The following is an 18,212-nucleotide window of genomic DNA, read 5'->3' as shown; positions in this document are numbered from 1 at the left end:
ACGGGTTTGTTGGAAAGTAGTGGTGGGGAGGGGTTGGTGTCGGGGTATGGGGAACCGCCATTTAAGGAAACTCAACCACTCTGGTCAAACTATTAATGACCCCCCACATCTTTGATGGTATTCCTCTTTTTTATACAAACTTTCTACCGTATTTTGCATTGACCCCGCCCTATCCCATAACCAGACTAGGGATATAGCTGAATCGGGCATCCGCCTTGGATACATTGGCAGTAATATAATGTGTGCCTAATTCTTGAATTTGTTACCTCTGGATTATTGTTTGTGCACATCATTTTAGTGAAGCTGTATTTGGTGACAGGATTGTACAACAGAATAACGAAGGCACCTCCAAATGCAATTTTCTCCTATTTTCGCAGTACGCCCACCATTTGGAACTTTATCAATAGTGAATTATGAGGTATTATGAATAACCTCATGCAGCATGGCAGGTTTTAGTTACAGCGCTGTAAACAGTTGTCTGCTTTGTATCAGCAATAATGCTTGCAAGGGTGTGGCTGGCACATCAACTTGATGGGGCGCCTAATGGAATGTCTGCTATGTGCTCACAATTTTGACTAGAATTGAACTCAGTCGCTGAAGTCTGAGCAGTGTTTTCTTCAGTGGCATGGAGTCTTCATCAGAACATTGGAATGGTGGGAGCTCCACTGGAGACAATGATGTGGCTCACGGCTAATAATTTCTTGTATAAGCTCTCTGCTCCAACATTCCAATGATTAACTTTCTGTTTCTCTTTAATTTAGAACATTCTACCCTCAGTGAGTGCAGTGTTCTAACAGCTTTAAAGACCTTCTGCCTGGGGCTATAACAGATGTTAACGACCCTTTCCCTCGTTATAGGCCTTTGTCTGTGGCTCAGGCCTATCAGGTTCAGTGTCTTTAATACCGGGAGAGCCCTCGGCAGTGGGTTAAGACTATAGTAGTGGACCTCTTTCACAGCTCCTCCTTTAGTTGATGAATTTCTTTTGCAGTAACCAAATACTTTTAGCTTCTTGTAAGACTGTTTAAAGGGTAGTGGAGGATAATACCTTTCACGTTGGATAGGGGTGTGTTATCCTCTGAACATTCTTGCAGGAGGATGCACAGTCCACTAGTTACCACATGGCTCACTATGTGGATAGTGCTGATCTGGATCAAGTAATCCTTCGTGGAGGTGTTTGCCCCTATTTTCCTGATGCCCTTCAAACTTCTCTTTCCATTATCTCTTTTTTTCATTGCTCACTTTACAAAATGACGCAAAGAAATCACGGATTTGCCTTGTTCCAAGCCTACCTTCAGGTTCATCACCCCAGTATGCAGTTCCACACTGCATCCTCTTCACTGAGAACAGGATACGATCTAAGAGTTTTGTGACAGATTTCATTGCCTTTTGGTGACTTTAACATCTCTGACATTACTCTAGGGTTTCTAATAGCAGACTTCTATATGATTTCAAGACCCCCCCCCCCACTACCTCCTGGTGTGAAACATTCCTCATGTCTTCAAGTGAACTGATTTCAGCTTGAGGTCCTGGCTCTCCTAGAGGCCTAAAGGCAGCATTACTGACATCGCTTTTCTACCTTTTGTCTTTATTGGGGTTTTTCTTCAAAGGCGAGAAGGAAGAAACTTCGGAAGCAGACTCTGGTGCCATTTAAGGGGATAATTCTGATCAGGAAGCGCTGGATCTCTGCTGTTTTAAGATGTAATTTAAGTAAATGTAGGTTAGGATGATGTTTTGGGTTGCGTGGTATTGAAACAAAGGTCCAGGTTACCCCCTAGCCCTCAGTACAGATGTACTGGGATGTGGACCCTGGAAGCCGACGAGAAGAACCTCTAATTCTGTTAGCTAGGGGTATACCCATCAATTACCCTCCCATTACCTGGGTAAGGAAAACACAATCTAAGGAAAAAGTGGTAAGGAGGAAAAAATAGAACAATGTTTTTTGATCAAGGACACCTTTAATTATCCTTTCATATGTGTATATATTCACAATTCCTTTTCATCGTTTTATCGCTGAGCATATATAAAAAAACATGTATTTACAAAACAACACCTCTGAAATTATAACAAAACTAAGCTACTGTGCAAGAGAAATAATTTCCAATCGTGGAACCACCTTTCAATAGTGTGGACAACCCAGAGGGCATATACATTGCATACGGGAATATATATCTCCACAAGTTCAAAAGCAATGCGAAACTGTTAAATCCACACAAATTTCAGTTCTTTTATGGTCCCTCTGTACAACATAAATGTCGACGCGGTCGCGTTTCAGCAAATCAATTTCTTTTGGCCTCTTCAGGACAAGAAAAACAGCAGCGATCTACATAAAGAGAGACATACTCTAATAACATATAAATTACATAAACATCATTATTGTACTTGCCAGTATATACACAGGTCCTTATCTCCAAACGTAATCAACAGACCCAAAGTCCCACCACCGGGAGAGAAACACCGAATCTAGTGCAGAGCAAGTCCAAAATAAACTTCATTTCTTAAACTTTCCACATCTAAATGTGTGTGCATCTTAAGGCACTTCTTATCTCAGAGAAATATATAATACTTCCGGAGATTCTGCCCTCCAGTGTCATTTAAAATAGAGCTACTATTCTCAGGGGATCTATCGTTATTATCTCATTGAACCTATCCCCACTACATGGTATGCATCTCGACTAACCTTCAATAGATCTCTCCGCTTGGTGTATTCAGCATGAGGACATCGCGCTCGTAAGGAGTGGGGCGTTGGGGGTTCCACTACTATATCATCTATATCAAGAAATAATAATTATTTCAACTATATACCACTGTGTAGTTTAAAGGATTACAGTACCACCAAGGTTTACATACTTCATACCTTCATAGAATTTTCACTTGGCCCCTTACTCGTGTTCTCATTAAAGAACATACATACGCCGTGGTTTGCGCGCTAATTTATGAAGGAAACACAAACGAGGAGGTACAAAGTCAATTTAAAAATACTAGCGAAGTCCAGATAACAAGCTAACTAACGTCTACTCGTCTCATATACCTTATGTCTATCCCTTCTCTTCGAAAGCTGTTCCGCATATGTCGGTGCTTCCTCTCCTGCTCCGATAGTGAATTCAAAGACACAGACTCGGTACCTTATTTCCTGGTGTCGAGAGTGACGAGGGACTAAACACCTCCACAAGTAGAAGTGTAACACATCGGCCATATTGGAATGAAGTATTTATACAGGCCAACTAGTTTGTACGCTCCTCTCTCCCTTAGTGTGTACATCCAATACTTGTTAAATGGTACTCTAGACGCCTAACGAAATATAACTAAATTAACAAAAATGTGAAAGGGAAAATAAAAATGATAACTAAACAGAATCAAGAGAATACAAATAAAGGAAATGAATAATATTCAAGCTGAAATCAATCAAACAAAAAACCACCAAAATTATACCCGATATGTGGAGAAACAGAGGAGGAGAACCTGTAGACATAAAGGCTCACAATCTAACAACACATATTAATATGCACATATATACATATATACACAGTGTCTGTACATGCAGGGTATTTTCTGACCAAGTCTAATGTTTTTGCTCTCCCTAAACGTAAAGCTAAGTCCTCATCTCTGGGGATCTTACTGTATCAGGGCCCAAATTTCATCCTTATCGTTTAAACCGTCAATTGCTGTATGGTATTTCTCAATCAACCGTGCCTCTTGGCGATTCAAGGTTTTTTGAAAAATGGCTTTATTCAAAGGACGCATAACTGCCAAGACGGTCCACCTGAATTCATCCTCATCATGACCGAATTCCAAAAAATGATGGACCAATGGGGCACCAGGAGTTTTACACAGAATACGTGATTTATGTTGCTGAATGCGTAATTTTACAGCTTGAGTTGTTTGGCCAATATAAGTTTTTTTACATGGACATTCGATTGAATAAATCACATTCTTTGAGTTACAGTTTGAAAAAACCAGTTGAACATGTTTTTTATCACCAATAGTTGTAAATTTGGAATCGTTTGTTTGAGGACAAACCACACAGTTCTGGACAAACCACACAGTTCTGACATCTGAAGTGTCCCCTGCACTGGTGGCAATCCAATCATGGTTCTTACGTCCTTTTTAGGCATTGTTGGTCTAGACGCCTTAACCAAATACTCTCTCAAGTTCTTTCCTTTTTGGAAAGCAAACAGCGGTGTGCCCAACCCCAAATGCTCGACCAACCTCCAATTTCTTTGGATGATCTGCCTCACTTTGTTTGCTTTAGGGTTATATGTAAGCACACAGGTAAGGTGATCATTCTTTTCTTTGCTTCTTGGTGTTAGTAGGGTTTCACGAGGTGTAAACCATGCTCGTTTAAGAGCATTCCTGACTAATTTCTTGGGGTACCCTCTATTACATAGTTTGGTCCGCAAGGTGGCCGCATTGTCAAAATAGTCGCTTTTGTTCGAACAATTGCGACGGATTCTAAGAAATTGCCCATATTGCAAATTATCCTTAAGATGCCGAGGATGTCCTGAGCTATATGCCAAAAGTGTATTTCTATCTGTGGATTTTGTAAATAAACTCACTTCCAAAACTCCTTCGTTATTTTTGACCCAAACATCTAAAAAGTTGACTTGGATGTTACTTACACTTTTAGTAAATTTTAGGTCTTGTGTGCGTGTGTTGAGCCAATTGTGGAATGATTCTAGATCTTCTTTGTTTCCATTCCATATCAGGAATATATCGTCGATGAATCTAACCCATCTCGCAATATGTGCAAAGAATGGGCCAGTCTCATCGAAGATAAAGAGGGTCTCAAATTGGTCCATGACCAAATTGGCTATCTCCGGGGCGAAGCTGCAACCCATGGCTACGCCCTTTACTTAGAGGAACAGGTCTTCTTTGAAATTGAAAAAATTGTTTTTAAGGCATATTTTGGCCAAGGAGATCAAAAAGTCAGTTGGAATTTGATGTGGTCTAGGTCTCCTATTTAATACCAACGTCATGATTAGGAGTGCCTCATCTTGGGGAATATTTGTATAGAGGCTTTCGATGTCGAAAGTAACCAAAAATCTTTGGTTGCTATCAAACATCGACCCCTCAACCTTGGAAATAAAGTCCATTGTATCACGTACGTATGCTTTCGTATCCGGGATAAACGGTTTCAAGAAGCAATCGACATATTTGGCCAACGGCTCCAGAATGGAGCCACAGGCTGAGATAATCGCCTCCCTGGTGGTTTGGTGGCATCTTTGTGGATCTTGGGAAAGACGTATAGTGTGGGGACTTTCTGTGTTGTAATATTCAAAAACTCAAATTCTTTCTTACAGAGAAAACCATTTTCAAGGGCTCTGTTAGTCAAGTGCAATATTTCAGCTTTCAACCGCGCCGTAGGGTTACCTTCAAGGGGTCGATAGTGGAGCTTGTTGTTAAGTTGCCTAGTGATTTCCTCGTCATACTTGTCCGCATCCCATAACACAATTCCTCCGCCCTTATCGGCAGGTTTCACTTCCACAAGTGGATTACTGGCTAAGTTTAAAAGTGCCTTTTGTTCGTCTCTAGAGAAATTGGGTTTATAGAAGGTCCTTTTTGAGTGCAGACTATCTACCTCCCTAAGTATTTGATCTTCAAACAGGAGAATTTGATCTGGCATTGCTGCACTTTCTGGGCAAAAAGTCGATTTATTCTTCAGTCCACTAATATTATTCTCAGAGGCTTCATTGAATTCTGAAAAGAAGACTCTAAGTCTAACCTTCCGAAGGAATTGTAAAACCTCTTTTTTGGTGTCAATTGGGTTCTGTATAGCATGTGGGACGAATGACAACCCTTTATTTAACATTTGAGTTTCGGTTTCAGATAACTGATGTTTTGACAGAATATAGATGGGTATTACTTCATGCGGTATCAAAGATAAGGTGGATATCTGTGGGTCTATCTCCAATAGGCTCGTTGTCTGGTGCGGAAATAGTTTTGTTCTTGAATCTGTTGGGGAACAGGAGGTTGCCATATTTGATGGCTTCGCCAGTTGCCTCTGAATCCTCTTCCCCTGCCTAAAAAAGGAGGGAGAGAACGTGGATATTGGTAGTGTTGAGGATATGGAGGGAAGTAGGGCCCTGCCCCCTGATCTGAGTCAGACGAGGAGTCCGAAAAGGTGATAAATTTGGACCGTGATCGTGTTCTATATTGAAGATTCAGTGTACTGGGGTTATTGTTTTTATAAAAGTCTTCCTTTAAATAAGGGTAAACTGTGAAATTATCAAACCCTTTGATGTCTCTAGTGACTTTTGAAGTTTTAGCACTGATAGTTTGATTTTTAAAATCAATAAGTGTTTTTTCTATTGAGTCTATCAGTGTTTTTGCATCCTGAATAGTACTGTCACCACTGATTTCTTCTTCTAACTTTCGAATTTCTTTCAGCTCTTCTTCGCTTATTCTTAATGCTGTATGAATGGATAAAACTATCCAATCTCTAGAACACTTAGTTCCTACTCCACTGAAATCCAACAAATAGGCTTTATCATTAACAAAGATGATGGGGATGTTCTTCACCTGCAAACCTACTGGGATGGTATTTGATTTAAGATACTCAAGGAGGACTTGTGCATGGAGTTTTGTCCTCGTATTTTTCTTTCTGGGTTGTACTAACCTCTCTCCTTTGTCTGTAGTAATATTAGTGGAGTCACTTATCTGCCCTCCTAGTAGGGAAGGAGTCTCAATCAATTTATTAATCTCATCTTCCTAGAAACTCACCATATGTGGAAGTGCCATACCCAAGATAAAGTCTCAATGGATACCCTACTCATGTACATTCACTAACACAAAAACACAAAACTAAACAAAGTATATACACTGCTCATTCATTAAAATCTATTTTTACACAGTGTATTAATTATATTTGTACAACAGCCCTCACACTTGAAAAAGTGTAAATGCACAATTCTGTTAGCTAGGGGTATACCCATCAATTACCCTCCCATTACCTGGGTAAGGAAAACACAATCGAAGGAAAAAGTGGTAAGGAGGAAAAAATAGAACAATGTTTTTTGATCAAGGACACCTTTAATTATCCTTTCATATGTGTATATATTCACAATTCCTTTTCATCGTTTTATCGCTGAGCATATATAAAAAAACATGTATTTACAAAACAACACCTCTGAAATTATAACAAAACTAAGCTACTGTCCAACAGAAATAATTTCCAATCGTGGTACCACCTTTCAATAGTGTGGACTACCCAGAGGGCATATACATTGCATACGGGAATATATATCTCCACAAGTTCAAAAGCAATGCGAAACTGTTAAATCCACACGAATTTCAGTTATTTTATGGTCCCTCTGTACAACATAACTGTCGACGCGGTCGCGTTTCAGCCAATCAATTTATTTTGGCCTCTTCAGGACAAGAAAAACAGCAGCGATCTACATAAAGAGAGACATACTCTAATAACATATAAATTACATAAACATCATTATTGTACTTGCCAGTATATACACAGGTCCTTATCTCCAAACGTAATCAATAGACCCAAAGTCCCACCACCGGGAGAGAAACACCGAATCTAGTGCAGAGCAAGTCCAAAATAAACTTCATTTCTTAAACTTTCCACATCTAAATGTGTGTGCATCTTAAGGCACTTCTTATCTCAGAGAAATATATAATACTTCCGTAGATTCTGCCCTCCAGTGTCATTTTAAATAGAGCTACTATTCTCAGGGGATCTATCGTTATTATCTCATTGAACCTATCCCCACTACAGGGTATGTATCTCGAATAACCTTCAATAGATCTCTCCGCTTGGTGTATTCAGCGTGAGGACACCGCGCTCGTAAGGAGTGGGGCGTTGGGGGTTCCACCCCTATATCATCTATATCAAGAAATAATAATTATTTCAACTATATACCACTGTGTAGTTTAAAGGATTACAGTACCACCAAGGTTTACATACTTCATACCTTCATAGAATTTTCACTTGGCCCCTAACGCGTGTTCTCATTAAAGAACATACATCCGCCGTGGTTTGCGCGCTAATTCATGAAGGAAACACAAACGAGGAGGTACAAAGTCAATTTAAAAATACTAGCGAAGTCCAGATAACAAGCTAACTAACGTCTACTCGTCTCATATACCTTATGTCTATCCCTTCTCTTTGAAAGCTGTTCCGCATATGTCGGTGCTTCCTCTCCTGCTCCGATAGTGAATTCAAAGACACAGACTCGGTACCTTATTTCCTGGTGTCGAGAGTGACGAGGGACTAAACACCTCCACAAGTAGAAGTGTAACACATCGGCCATATTGGAATGAAGTATTTATACAGGCCAACTAGTTTGTACGCTCCTCTCTCCCTTAGTGTGTACATCCAATACTTGTTAAATGGTACTCTAGACGCCTAACGAAATATAACTAAATTAACAAAAATGTGAAAGGGAAAATAAAAATGATAACTAAACAGAATCAAGAGAATACAAATAAAGGAAATGAATAATATTCAAGCTGAAATCAATCAAACAAAAAACCACCAAAATTATACCCGATATGTGGAGAAACAGAGGAGGAGAACCTGTAGACATAAAGGCTCACAATCTAACAACACATATTAATATGCACATATATACATATATACACAGTGTCTGTACATGCAGGGTATTTTCTGACCAAGTCTAATGTTTTTGCTCTCCCTAAACGTAAAGCTAAGTCCTCATCTCTGGGGATCTTACTGTATCAGGGCCCAAATTTCATCCTTATCGTTTAAACCGTCAATTGCTGTATGGTATTTCTGAATCAACCGTGCCTCTTGGCGATTCAAGGTTTTTTGCAAAATGGCTTTATTCAAAGGACGCATAACTGCCAAGACGGTCCACCTGAATTCATCCTCATCATGACCGAATTCCAAAAAATGATGGACCAATGGGGCACCAGGAGTTTTACACAGAATACGTGATTTATGTTGCTGAATGCGTAATTTTACAGCTTGAGTTGTTTGGCCAATATAAGTTTTTTTACATGGACATTTGATTGAATAAATCACATTCTTTGAGTTACAGTTTGAAAAAACCAGTTGAACATGTTTTTTATCACCAATAGTTGTAAATTTGGAATCGTGTGTTTGAGGACAAACCACACAGTTCTGACATCCGAAGTGTCCCTGCACTGGTGGCAATCCCATCATGGTTCTTACGTCCTTTTTAGGCATTGTTGGTCTAGACGCCTTAACCAAATACTCTCTCAAGTTCTTTCCTTTTTGGAAAGCAAACAGCGGTGTGCCCAACCCCAAATGCTCGACCAACCTCCAATTTCTTTGGATGATCTGCCTCACTTTGTTTGCTTTAGGGTTATATGTAAGCACACAGGTAAGGTGATCATTCTTTTCTTTGCTTCTTGGTGTTAGTAGGGTTTCACAAGGTGTAAACCATGCTCGTTTAAGAGCATTCCTGACTAATTTCTTGGGGTACCCTCTGGCTGAAACGCGACCGCGTCGACAGTTATGTTGTACAGAGGGACCATAAAATAACTGAAATTCATGTGGATTTAACCGTTTCGCATTGCTTTTGAACTTGTGGAGATATATATTCCCGTATGCAATGTATATGCCCTCTGGGTTGTCCACACTATTGAAAGGTGGTTCCACGATTAGAAATTATTTCTGTTGGACAGTAGCTTAGTTTTGTTATAATTTCAGAGGTGTTGTTTTGTAAATACATGTTTTTTTATATATGCTCAGCGATAAAACGATGAAAAGGAATTGTGAATATATACACATATGAAAGGATAATTAAAGGTGTCCTTGATCAAAAAACATTGTTCTATTTTTTTCCTCCTTACCACTTTTTCCTTAGATTGAGAAGAACCTCTAAAGCAAGAGATATGGCCAAAGCCCTATCAACCTCTTTGGTGGATTAGGCTATGTTCTTTAGGTGCATCTGTGAAGCAGGAGCACTCCTCTGAAAGGTAGTAGAGACAGTTGAACGGGTCATGTAGTACTGCAGTCCCTTTAATCCTGTGACTTAGTGGTTTTCCTCTTCTCTTAGAACAAACATGTACATTCTCCTCCTTAATGGCGATACAAGGCCCCAGAACGGGGCAGGGGAATCTTCTTACTTTTTCTAGTATGGCCGGCCAAATTGATGACCCCACCTGATACCGAATTCTTCTTGCCTAAATGTGACTGCTTCTATCCTGTTAAAAAGTTCAAGGTCATCTTTGGAATCAGACATAGATAAAAGATGGTTTATAAGCAAGCGCGGCTGAATTCCAGCACAGAAAAAGCATGATGTCACCTGATGGTGCTTCCACAGATTAGAGACAAAAGACTCATGGGGATCAGCCGCCAAGACCTACCTTCTGCGTGCAATGCACTAGAAGCCTATCATTACCAGCATGTGTGCCAAAAGCAGACAAGCATGGGCAAAGTGAGCCATTGTATAGAGCCACACTAACCAAGGAATCCCTCCCACCCCACTCCCCAACGTAACTGAGACAGCCAGAAGTCACACGCTAACGCCAACGTGCTTAAAAATAGATTAATTTGTAATTTGACAACTGTTCAAAAATAGCCTTAACAGTCGCAACTTGTGGCAACTACATTTTAAAAAAAAGTTTCTATCCAAGGTCTGTTATCTTACTTAGTTACTACAGATCACCACTACTAATTCACCCCTATGACTTTACCTCTGTCTCATCATCTGTGTACTTACTCCCACCGGTAACTAAACTCGCTCCACTTCACCTATGTCTACACCACCTCATTCTCAATGCACCTCTCTACCTGGCCCTCACAACTTTACCTCTACTCTCTCCAACGTAAGTAACTGTCTCTGTACACCCCAGTGCTCTGTTTCCATCACCCCTCCCTGTATCTTTTTTCCATCTACCTAATCTCTTTCAACCTCATCTGTCGCTATGCGTCTCCCCTCTATGTGGCTCCAGTTCTCCATACTATACCGCTCTGTGTCGCTTAGCTCTCCTTCTCCCTCTGACTCCACACTCTCCACTTAACTTATTTCTTTGTAACCACATCCCAATACATCATCTCTCTCTACCTTAAATGTTTCTCTATCCCTCTCCTCACACCTCACCTCTTAATTTACCTCACCATTCATGTTACCTTACCACTTTTTGCTTTCCACCTCTTTTCCCTTTACTTCAGCGCTCACAACCTTACTCCTTTCTCCCGCCCATTTTTCCCTATCAATACTTCTTCTATTCTCTCTTTCACGTATTCTCTACATCAACTCATGCTCTCTACTTCACCTTTTTCTCTCATTACATGTCTCTATCTTACCACTGTTTCACCTCTTTGTACCTAACAACTCTCTATTTGACCCCGTCTCTCAGGACCTCATTTCTGTGGCTCTTCCTCATCAATATCTCTAAATTTCATCTGGTTTCTTTCTACATCTCACCTCTTTCTACCCTTACACCACTCTATTTTTCTTTCTGCCTCACTAGTCTCTTCGCCAACCTGACCATTCTTTCTATACCACTTCTAATTTCCCCCTTTCACACCATCCTTTTTCTGCCTGGAATGTCCCTATACCTTTCTAACTACTCACCTTTTTACATGACTACCGTTACCTTTTTTGTCTTTACCTCACGCTAACTTAATTCTCTTTCCCTTTAACTTTCTCTTCGACTCACCCCGTGGTGTAGCCCACCCCCCGCTCTCTTTTCTTTCTCCCTATCTCTAGCTCTTTCTACCTCACACTAAGCCACTCTTTTATTTACCTACTCTCTCCAATTATCAATTGCACTATACCTCACTTTTCTCCGTTTAACTTTGCTTTCTCTCTACTACATTTACCTCTTTCCCTCATATCTCTACCACCCTTTCCCTCCAATTCATAGTGGGCATATAACGTGCAATTCGTCCTCAAAACCTTTATACCCCCTTTTCCCCCCACAAAACACTTTACAAGTGATTGGTGTTCACTGCATAGCTTTTATTATTTGACTAATAACACCATCTTTATTTGTTGATAAACCTTCAACATTTTTACCAACTTTTATTAAATCAAAACCATCACACATTACTGAACATAAGATGGCGCCGTATACAGTGCGCCCCAGGTTACCATGTATATACAATTCGGCATCACTAGATCCACTCTTGAGGAGTTTTGTACCAGCAGGCCGCAACCCAACCCCTTTTCCACTACTTCCATTTGAGGTAACTATCTGTCGTCTACCCTTTAGACGCGACCAACAGAGCACTGCTTAGCGCCTTCCTGCACAACCGCTCTCTCCATCTTGCTTCCTCCAAGCACCGGCTACTAGGGTAGGGCCGGAGAGTCCAGGGCCACCAGCAGGACGGCCTCCTCTCCCGCCAGCCCATGTGCCCCAATGACTACCTGCATATTGCAAGGTCAGCCCATTTTTGCCAAAAGAAGTCCCCGCCCTTTCTCTCTTGCCCGGGACCCCGCCAACTCTACCATTAACTTTGGGATGGGTGGGTGGGAAAAACTGCACCAGCTGCGACCCTCCAGCAACCCCCTGAGGCGAGAGGACAAAGAGGGCTACTCCCCTGAGTCCGGAACTTTTAATAGCTTCGTGGAGGGATCACCAGCGCACCTCCCTATCTTCTCGCATTTCCTTGCGACCGTCCCCTTGACCACAAAACTGTTTCCTCTTGCCCGAAATGCCACTAACGGCACCCCACCCCTAAGCACGGGGGGTGCCTCTCATTGTTCTCTCTATACCAGTTTCTTTACTGCTCTGCCATACTCCCGTCTCTCCCCACCGTTATTTCTCTTACTCAGCAAAGTTAAAAGTCGTGGTTTAACCAGGGCATTATTCACAAACTATGAGAAGAGAAAGGACAGGTCAGGAAAAGAGAATTAATCAAACTAATTATACGGTTCCCCTGATGGAATGGTGAAAAGTACTGCTTTGATTTTAACCGTAGCAGGGAAAAAGGCAGTTGTGAAAGGGGTTTATTTGTGATTACGAATATCCAGCAGTTAAAGCTACAGTTTCAAACGTTATGTGCTTGTCTCTCGACTCATTTTAATATTATGCACTAATCCACTAAACCTCTACCAACTCTCTCTTTAGTGTCTTTCATACAAAGGGAGTGACGGTATTTCAGGTAAAATGTGGTTGCGAAACAAATCAAAAATCCACTTCCAAGTGCAAAAAGAAATGACTATCAAAGCTTTCGTTTGATGCGGTTTGGCTCGTGGACACCAGAAAGTGGGAGCTTTCTAAAATGTAATCATATATTTAAACGTGCTTTTGGCAACAGCTAAGCTTGAATTTGATTAAAATTGACCAAAAATATATTTTGGCCAGGGTTCCCAAAAAATCCTTCACATAGCATTAGTCGGAGGCAATTTTTTGAATCAGAATAGAACAAGTAATCAAACATACACCTCTTCCGTGAAAAGGAGATATCGAAAGAACAAAATGGCAGTGTCAAAAGAAGGAGCACTGGAGCAAGGAATTCATGTGACCTGCCTGACAAGAGAAAACAAGCATTGCAAAGCCAATACGCCTCGCCTATACAAGAGTTTGCTTTGGCAATGTGTTTTTGTGATGTTGTACACCACTGTGACGGCTGTTCAGCATGGCTAAAAGTAAGTGGTGTGAAGATGGGGCGTAGCGTGCCGTAGAGTGGAGTGGGGGAGTAGAGTGTAGTAGAGTGGATTTGTTGGAGTACAGTGTCAGAGTGGCGTAGGGGGAGTAGAGTGTCGTAGAGTTCCATGGTTCATTTGCAGAGAGTGTCATGGAGTGCAGTGGTGTAGCGTGGAGTGGTGTGGGTGGAATAGGGTGTAGTTTGGTTAGAGTGCATTGGACTGGAGTAGAGTGAGGTGGATAGGATTGCAATAGAGTGGGGTGGAGTGGATTGAAATGGGGTGAGGTAGATTGGAGAAGGTGGATTAGATTGAATTGAGATGGGTGCATTGGATTGAAGTGATAGGATCAGGGTGGGGTGGATTGGACTGGAGTGGGGTGATTTGGAGTGGGATGAGTTGGATTGGACTGGAGTGGTTTGGATTGGACTGCAGTGGGGTGGGCTGGAAGGATTGGAGTGGCTGAACTGGGTGGGGTGAACTGAACTTGGGTGGAGTGTATTGGCGTAGAGTGGACTGAAGTGGAGTGGGGTAGGGTGGACTGGAATAGAGTGCGGTGGATTTTAGTAGAGAGGGGTGAATTAGAACAGAATGAGGTGGATAGGAGTGGAGTGGGGTTGAACTCGAGTGGGTGGATTGGAGTGAAGTGGAGTGGACAGGATAGGGTGGTTTGACGTGGAGTGGATTGAAATAGGGTGGGGTCGGGTGGACTGGAGTGAGATTAGGTGAGGTGGACTGGATTGGGGTGGATTGGATTAAGGCGGGGTGGTTTGGAGTGGAGTGGATTAGTGAGGTCGATTGCATTGAGATGGGGTGGACTGCATTGAGGTGGGATGGATTGGGTTGCAATGGGGTGAATTGGATAGAGTGGGGTGGATTAGATGAGGTGGACTGGAGTGAGGTGGACTGGAGTGAGGTGGACTGGAGTGAGGTGGACTGGAGTGAGGTGGACTGGAGTGAGTGGGGTAGATTGGATTTGGGTGGATTGGATTGGGGTGGGTGGGTTGGGCTGGATTTGTTTGGGTTGGGGTGGACTGGAGTGGGATGGATTAAAGTTGGGTGGGTTGGAATGTGGTGGGTTGGGTGTGACTGGAGTGGGTTGGATTGGAGTGGGGTAGACTGGACTGGTGTGAAGAGGTGTGGATTGGAGTGGGCTCGATTGGATTGGTATGGAGTGGGGTGGATTGTAGAGGTTGGACTGGATTGGTGTGGAGTGGTGTGGACTGGAGTGGGGTGGATTGAAGTAGTTTGGAGTATGGTGGATTGAAGTGGGGTGGATTAAGGAAGGTTTGATTGGACTGGGGTGGATTAAGACGGATTACATTGGAGTGGGATGGATTGGAGTGGGGTGGATTAGAGTGGGGTGGATTGCATTGTGGTGGGGTGGGTAGGATTGGAGTGCGGTGAAGTGGATTGAGTGGGGGGGTGGATTAGATGAAGGGGATTGGAGGGGACGGGGCTGGAGTGAGGTGGACTGGAGTGAGGTGGATTGGATTGAGGGGGCTGGATTGGTGTGAGGTGGACTGGAATGGAGTGGATTGGGGTGGGGTGGGCTGGAGTGGGATGGATTGGATGGATAAGGGTGGATTAGACTAGAGAGGGGTGGATTGGACTGGAGAGGGGTGGGGTGGATTAAGGTAGGTTGGACTGTATTTGAAGAGGATAGATTAAAATGGATTAGATTGGGTGGATTGGGTTTCAGTGGATTGGACTGGAGTGGGTTCGATTGGACTGAAGTAGAGTGGACTGGATTGGGGTAGGTTGGATTGGTGAGGAGTGGTGTGGATTGGAGTGTGGTGAGGTGGATTATGGTGGTTTGGAGAGGGATGGATTGGATTGGAGTAGGGTGGAATAAGGTTAAATGGACTGGAGTGGACTGGGGTGGATTAAGATGGATTACATTGAAGTTGGGTGGGGTGGGTGGTTTGGAGTGGGGTGGATTGGATTGTGGTGGTTTGCATTGGGGTGGCTTGAAATGGGGTGGATTAGAGTGGGGTGGGTGGACTGCATTGCAGTGGATTGGACTGGAGTGGGGGTGGTTTGGAATGGGGTAGAATGGATCTGAGTGGATTGATTGGTTTAAGTTGTATTGGAGCAGGTGGGCTGGATTGGATGGAGTGGGAGGGTGGGTTGGATTGGAATGGGGTGGATTGGAGTAGGGTGGCTGGGACTGGAGTGGGGTGGGTTGGACTGGACAGGGGTGGATTGGATGGAGTGAGGTGGATTGAGATGATTGGAGTGGGGTGGATTGAACTGGGGTGGAATGGATTTAGGTGAGGTGGATTGGAGTGGGGTAGATGGGACTGGGCTGACCTGGATTGGTGTGGGTATATTGGATTGGAGTGGGGCGTATTTAGGGGTGGGCGGAATTTGCGTAATCGCGTTACGCAAATCTCCGCGAAACGGTAAAAAATCTCCGCGAACATGCAGAAATTCCGCGAACACGCGGAATTGCTTGTTCGCGATGCTTTTTTCCTGTTCACAGTTGCTGTTTGCGTGCTCGGGGAGAAATATCTCGCGAACACGCATTTTGAGAACGCGAACAAGAAAAAATTTCGCGAAGTCGCGGAAAGCAGCAGTTTGGGCAATTTCGCGTTCTCCGCGGAACGCGAAATTACCGAAATTCCGCAAATTCCGCGAGCGGAACGAAATTTACCGCCCAGGCCTAGGCGTATTGTGGTGGATTGAAGTGGGGTGAATTGGGATGGAGTGGGGTGGATTGGGATGAGATCAGATGGAATGGATTGGGGGGAGGTCGATAGGATTGGAGTGGGGTGGATTGTTTCGGATTGGAATGAGGCAGATTGTTTTAGATTGGAGTGGGGCAAATTGTTTTAAATTGAAGTTGGACAGATTGTTTTGGAATGAAGTGGGACAGATTGGAGTAGGGCAGATTGTTTTAGGTTGGAGTGGGGCAGATAGGTTTGGACTGGAGTCGGTCAGATTGTTTTGAATTTGTGTGGGGAAGACTGTTTTATATTGGGGTGGGGCATATTGTTTTGGATTGAGTGGGGCAGATTGTTTTGGAGTGGGGCAGATTGGAGTGGTGCAAATTGTTTTGGATTGGAATGGAGCATACTGTTTTGGACAGGAGTGGGGCAGATTGTTTTGTATTGGAGTGGAGCAGATTCCTGTGGAATGGAGTAGGGTAGATTGTTCTGGATTGGAGTGGGTCAGATTGTTTTGGACTGGAGTGGGACAGATTGGAGAAGGGCAGATTGTCTTTGATTGGAGTGGGGCAGATTATTTTTGACTGGAGTGGGACAGGTTGCTTTAAATTGGAGTGGGGAAGATTGTTTTCAACTGGAGTGGGGCAGGTTCTTTTGGATTGGAGTGGGGCAAATTGAAGTGGAGCTTACTGTTTTGGACTGGAGTGGAGCAGATTGGATTGGGACAGATTGGAGTGGTGCAGAATGTTTTGGATTGAAGTGGAGCATATTAAAGTGGTGCAGATTGTTTTGGATTGGAGTAGGGCATATTGGAGTGGGGCAGATTCGAGTGGAGCAGATTATTTTGGATTGGAGTGGGCGGATTCTTTTTGGATATAAGTGAGGCAGATTGTTTTTGATTGGAGTGGGGCAGATAGTTTTGGACTGGAGTGGGGCAGGTTGTTTTGCAGCAGGTTGCTTTAGACTGGAATGGGGCAGATTGCTTTGAATTGGAGTGCGGTAGGTTGTTTTGGATGAGAGTGTGGCAGATTCGAGTAGGGCAGATTGTTAAGGATAGGAGTGGGGCAGATTGTTTTGGATTGGGGTGGGGCAGGTTGTTTTGGATTGGAGTGGGGCAGAATGTTTTGAAACAGAGTGGAGCAGATTATTGTGGATTGAAGTGAGGCAGATTGGAGAGGGACAGATTGTTTTGGACTGCAGTGAGGCAGAGTGTTTTGGGTTGGGGAAGATTGGAGTGGGGTAAGGTGGATTGGATAGGAGTGGAGTAGACACTGTATAGGGCCGGCTTGGATTAGTGTGGGGTGGGTTAAATTGGAGTGGGGCATATAGGAGTGGGGTGCATTGGAGTGGGGCATCTTGGAGCAGGCGGATTGGAGTAGGGCAGATTGTACTGGATTGGAGTGGGGCAGATTGTTTGGATTGAAATGGGGCAGATTGATTTGGATTGGAGTGGGGCAGACTAAAGTGGGACAGACTGTTTTGGACTGGAGTGGAGCAGACTGTTTTGGACTGGAGTGGGGCAGATTGTTTTGTATTGGAGTGGAGCAGATTCCTGTGGAATGGAGTAGGGTAGATTGTTCTGGATTGGAGTGGGTCAGATTGTTTTGGACTGGAGTGGGACAGATTGGAGAAGGGAAGATTGTCTTTGATTTGAGTGGGGCAGATTATTTTTGACTGGAGTGGGACAGGTTGCTTTAAATTGGAGTGGGGAAGATTGTTTTCAACTAGAGTGGGGCAGGTTGTTTTGGATTGGAGTGGGTCAGATTGAAGTGGGGCTTACTGTTTTAGACTGGAGTGGAGCAGATTGGATTGGGACAGATTGTAGTTGTGCAGAATGTTTTGGATTGAAATGGAGCATATTAAAGTGGTGCGGATTGGAGTGGGGCATATTGAAGTGGGGCAGATTTGAGTGGAGCAGATTATTTTGGATTGGAGTGGGCGGATTCTTTTTGGATATAAGTGAGGCAGATTGTTTTTGATAGGAGTGGGGCAGATAGTTTTGGAC

The 18,212-nt window shown here is 43.2% G+C and overlaps 1 long non-coding RNA gene across 3 annotated transcripts in view; it reads right to left on the bottom strand.

The window, feature by feature from the left end:
- Window positions 1-1,948: 1,948 nt before the first annotated feature.
- Window positions 1,949-18,212, bottom strand: part of LOC146858284 (uncharacterized) — a 261,641-nt gene continuing 245,377 nt past the window's right edge. The window contains exons 4-5 of one of the 3 annotated variants that reach the window (XR_014979671.1): window positions 2,678-2,766; window positions 1,949-2,320 (exon numbers count right to left, since the gene is read on the bottom strand). This is a non-coding gene — a long non-coding RNA (uncharacterized LOC146858284). Of the gene's footprint in view, window positions 2,321-2,677; window positions 2,767-7,271; window positions 7,392-18,212 lie in introns of those variants that run through there. The other 2 variants (XR_014979672.1, XR_014979673.1) reach the window with 2 other exon arrangements.

Source organism: Triturus cristatus, chromosome 3_2, assembly GCF_964204655.1.
Source record: "Triturus cristatus chromosome 3_2, aTriCri1.1, whole genome shotgun sequence".
NCBI classification, from domain to species: domain Eukaryota; kingdom Metazoa; phylum Chordata; class Amphibia; order Caudata; family Salamandridae; genus Triturus; species Triturus cristatus.
This window is presented reverse-complemented; position numbering and strand designations above follow the sequence as displayed.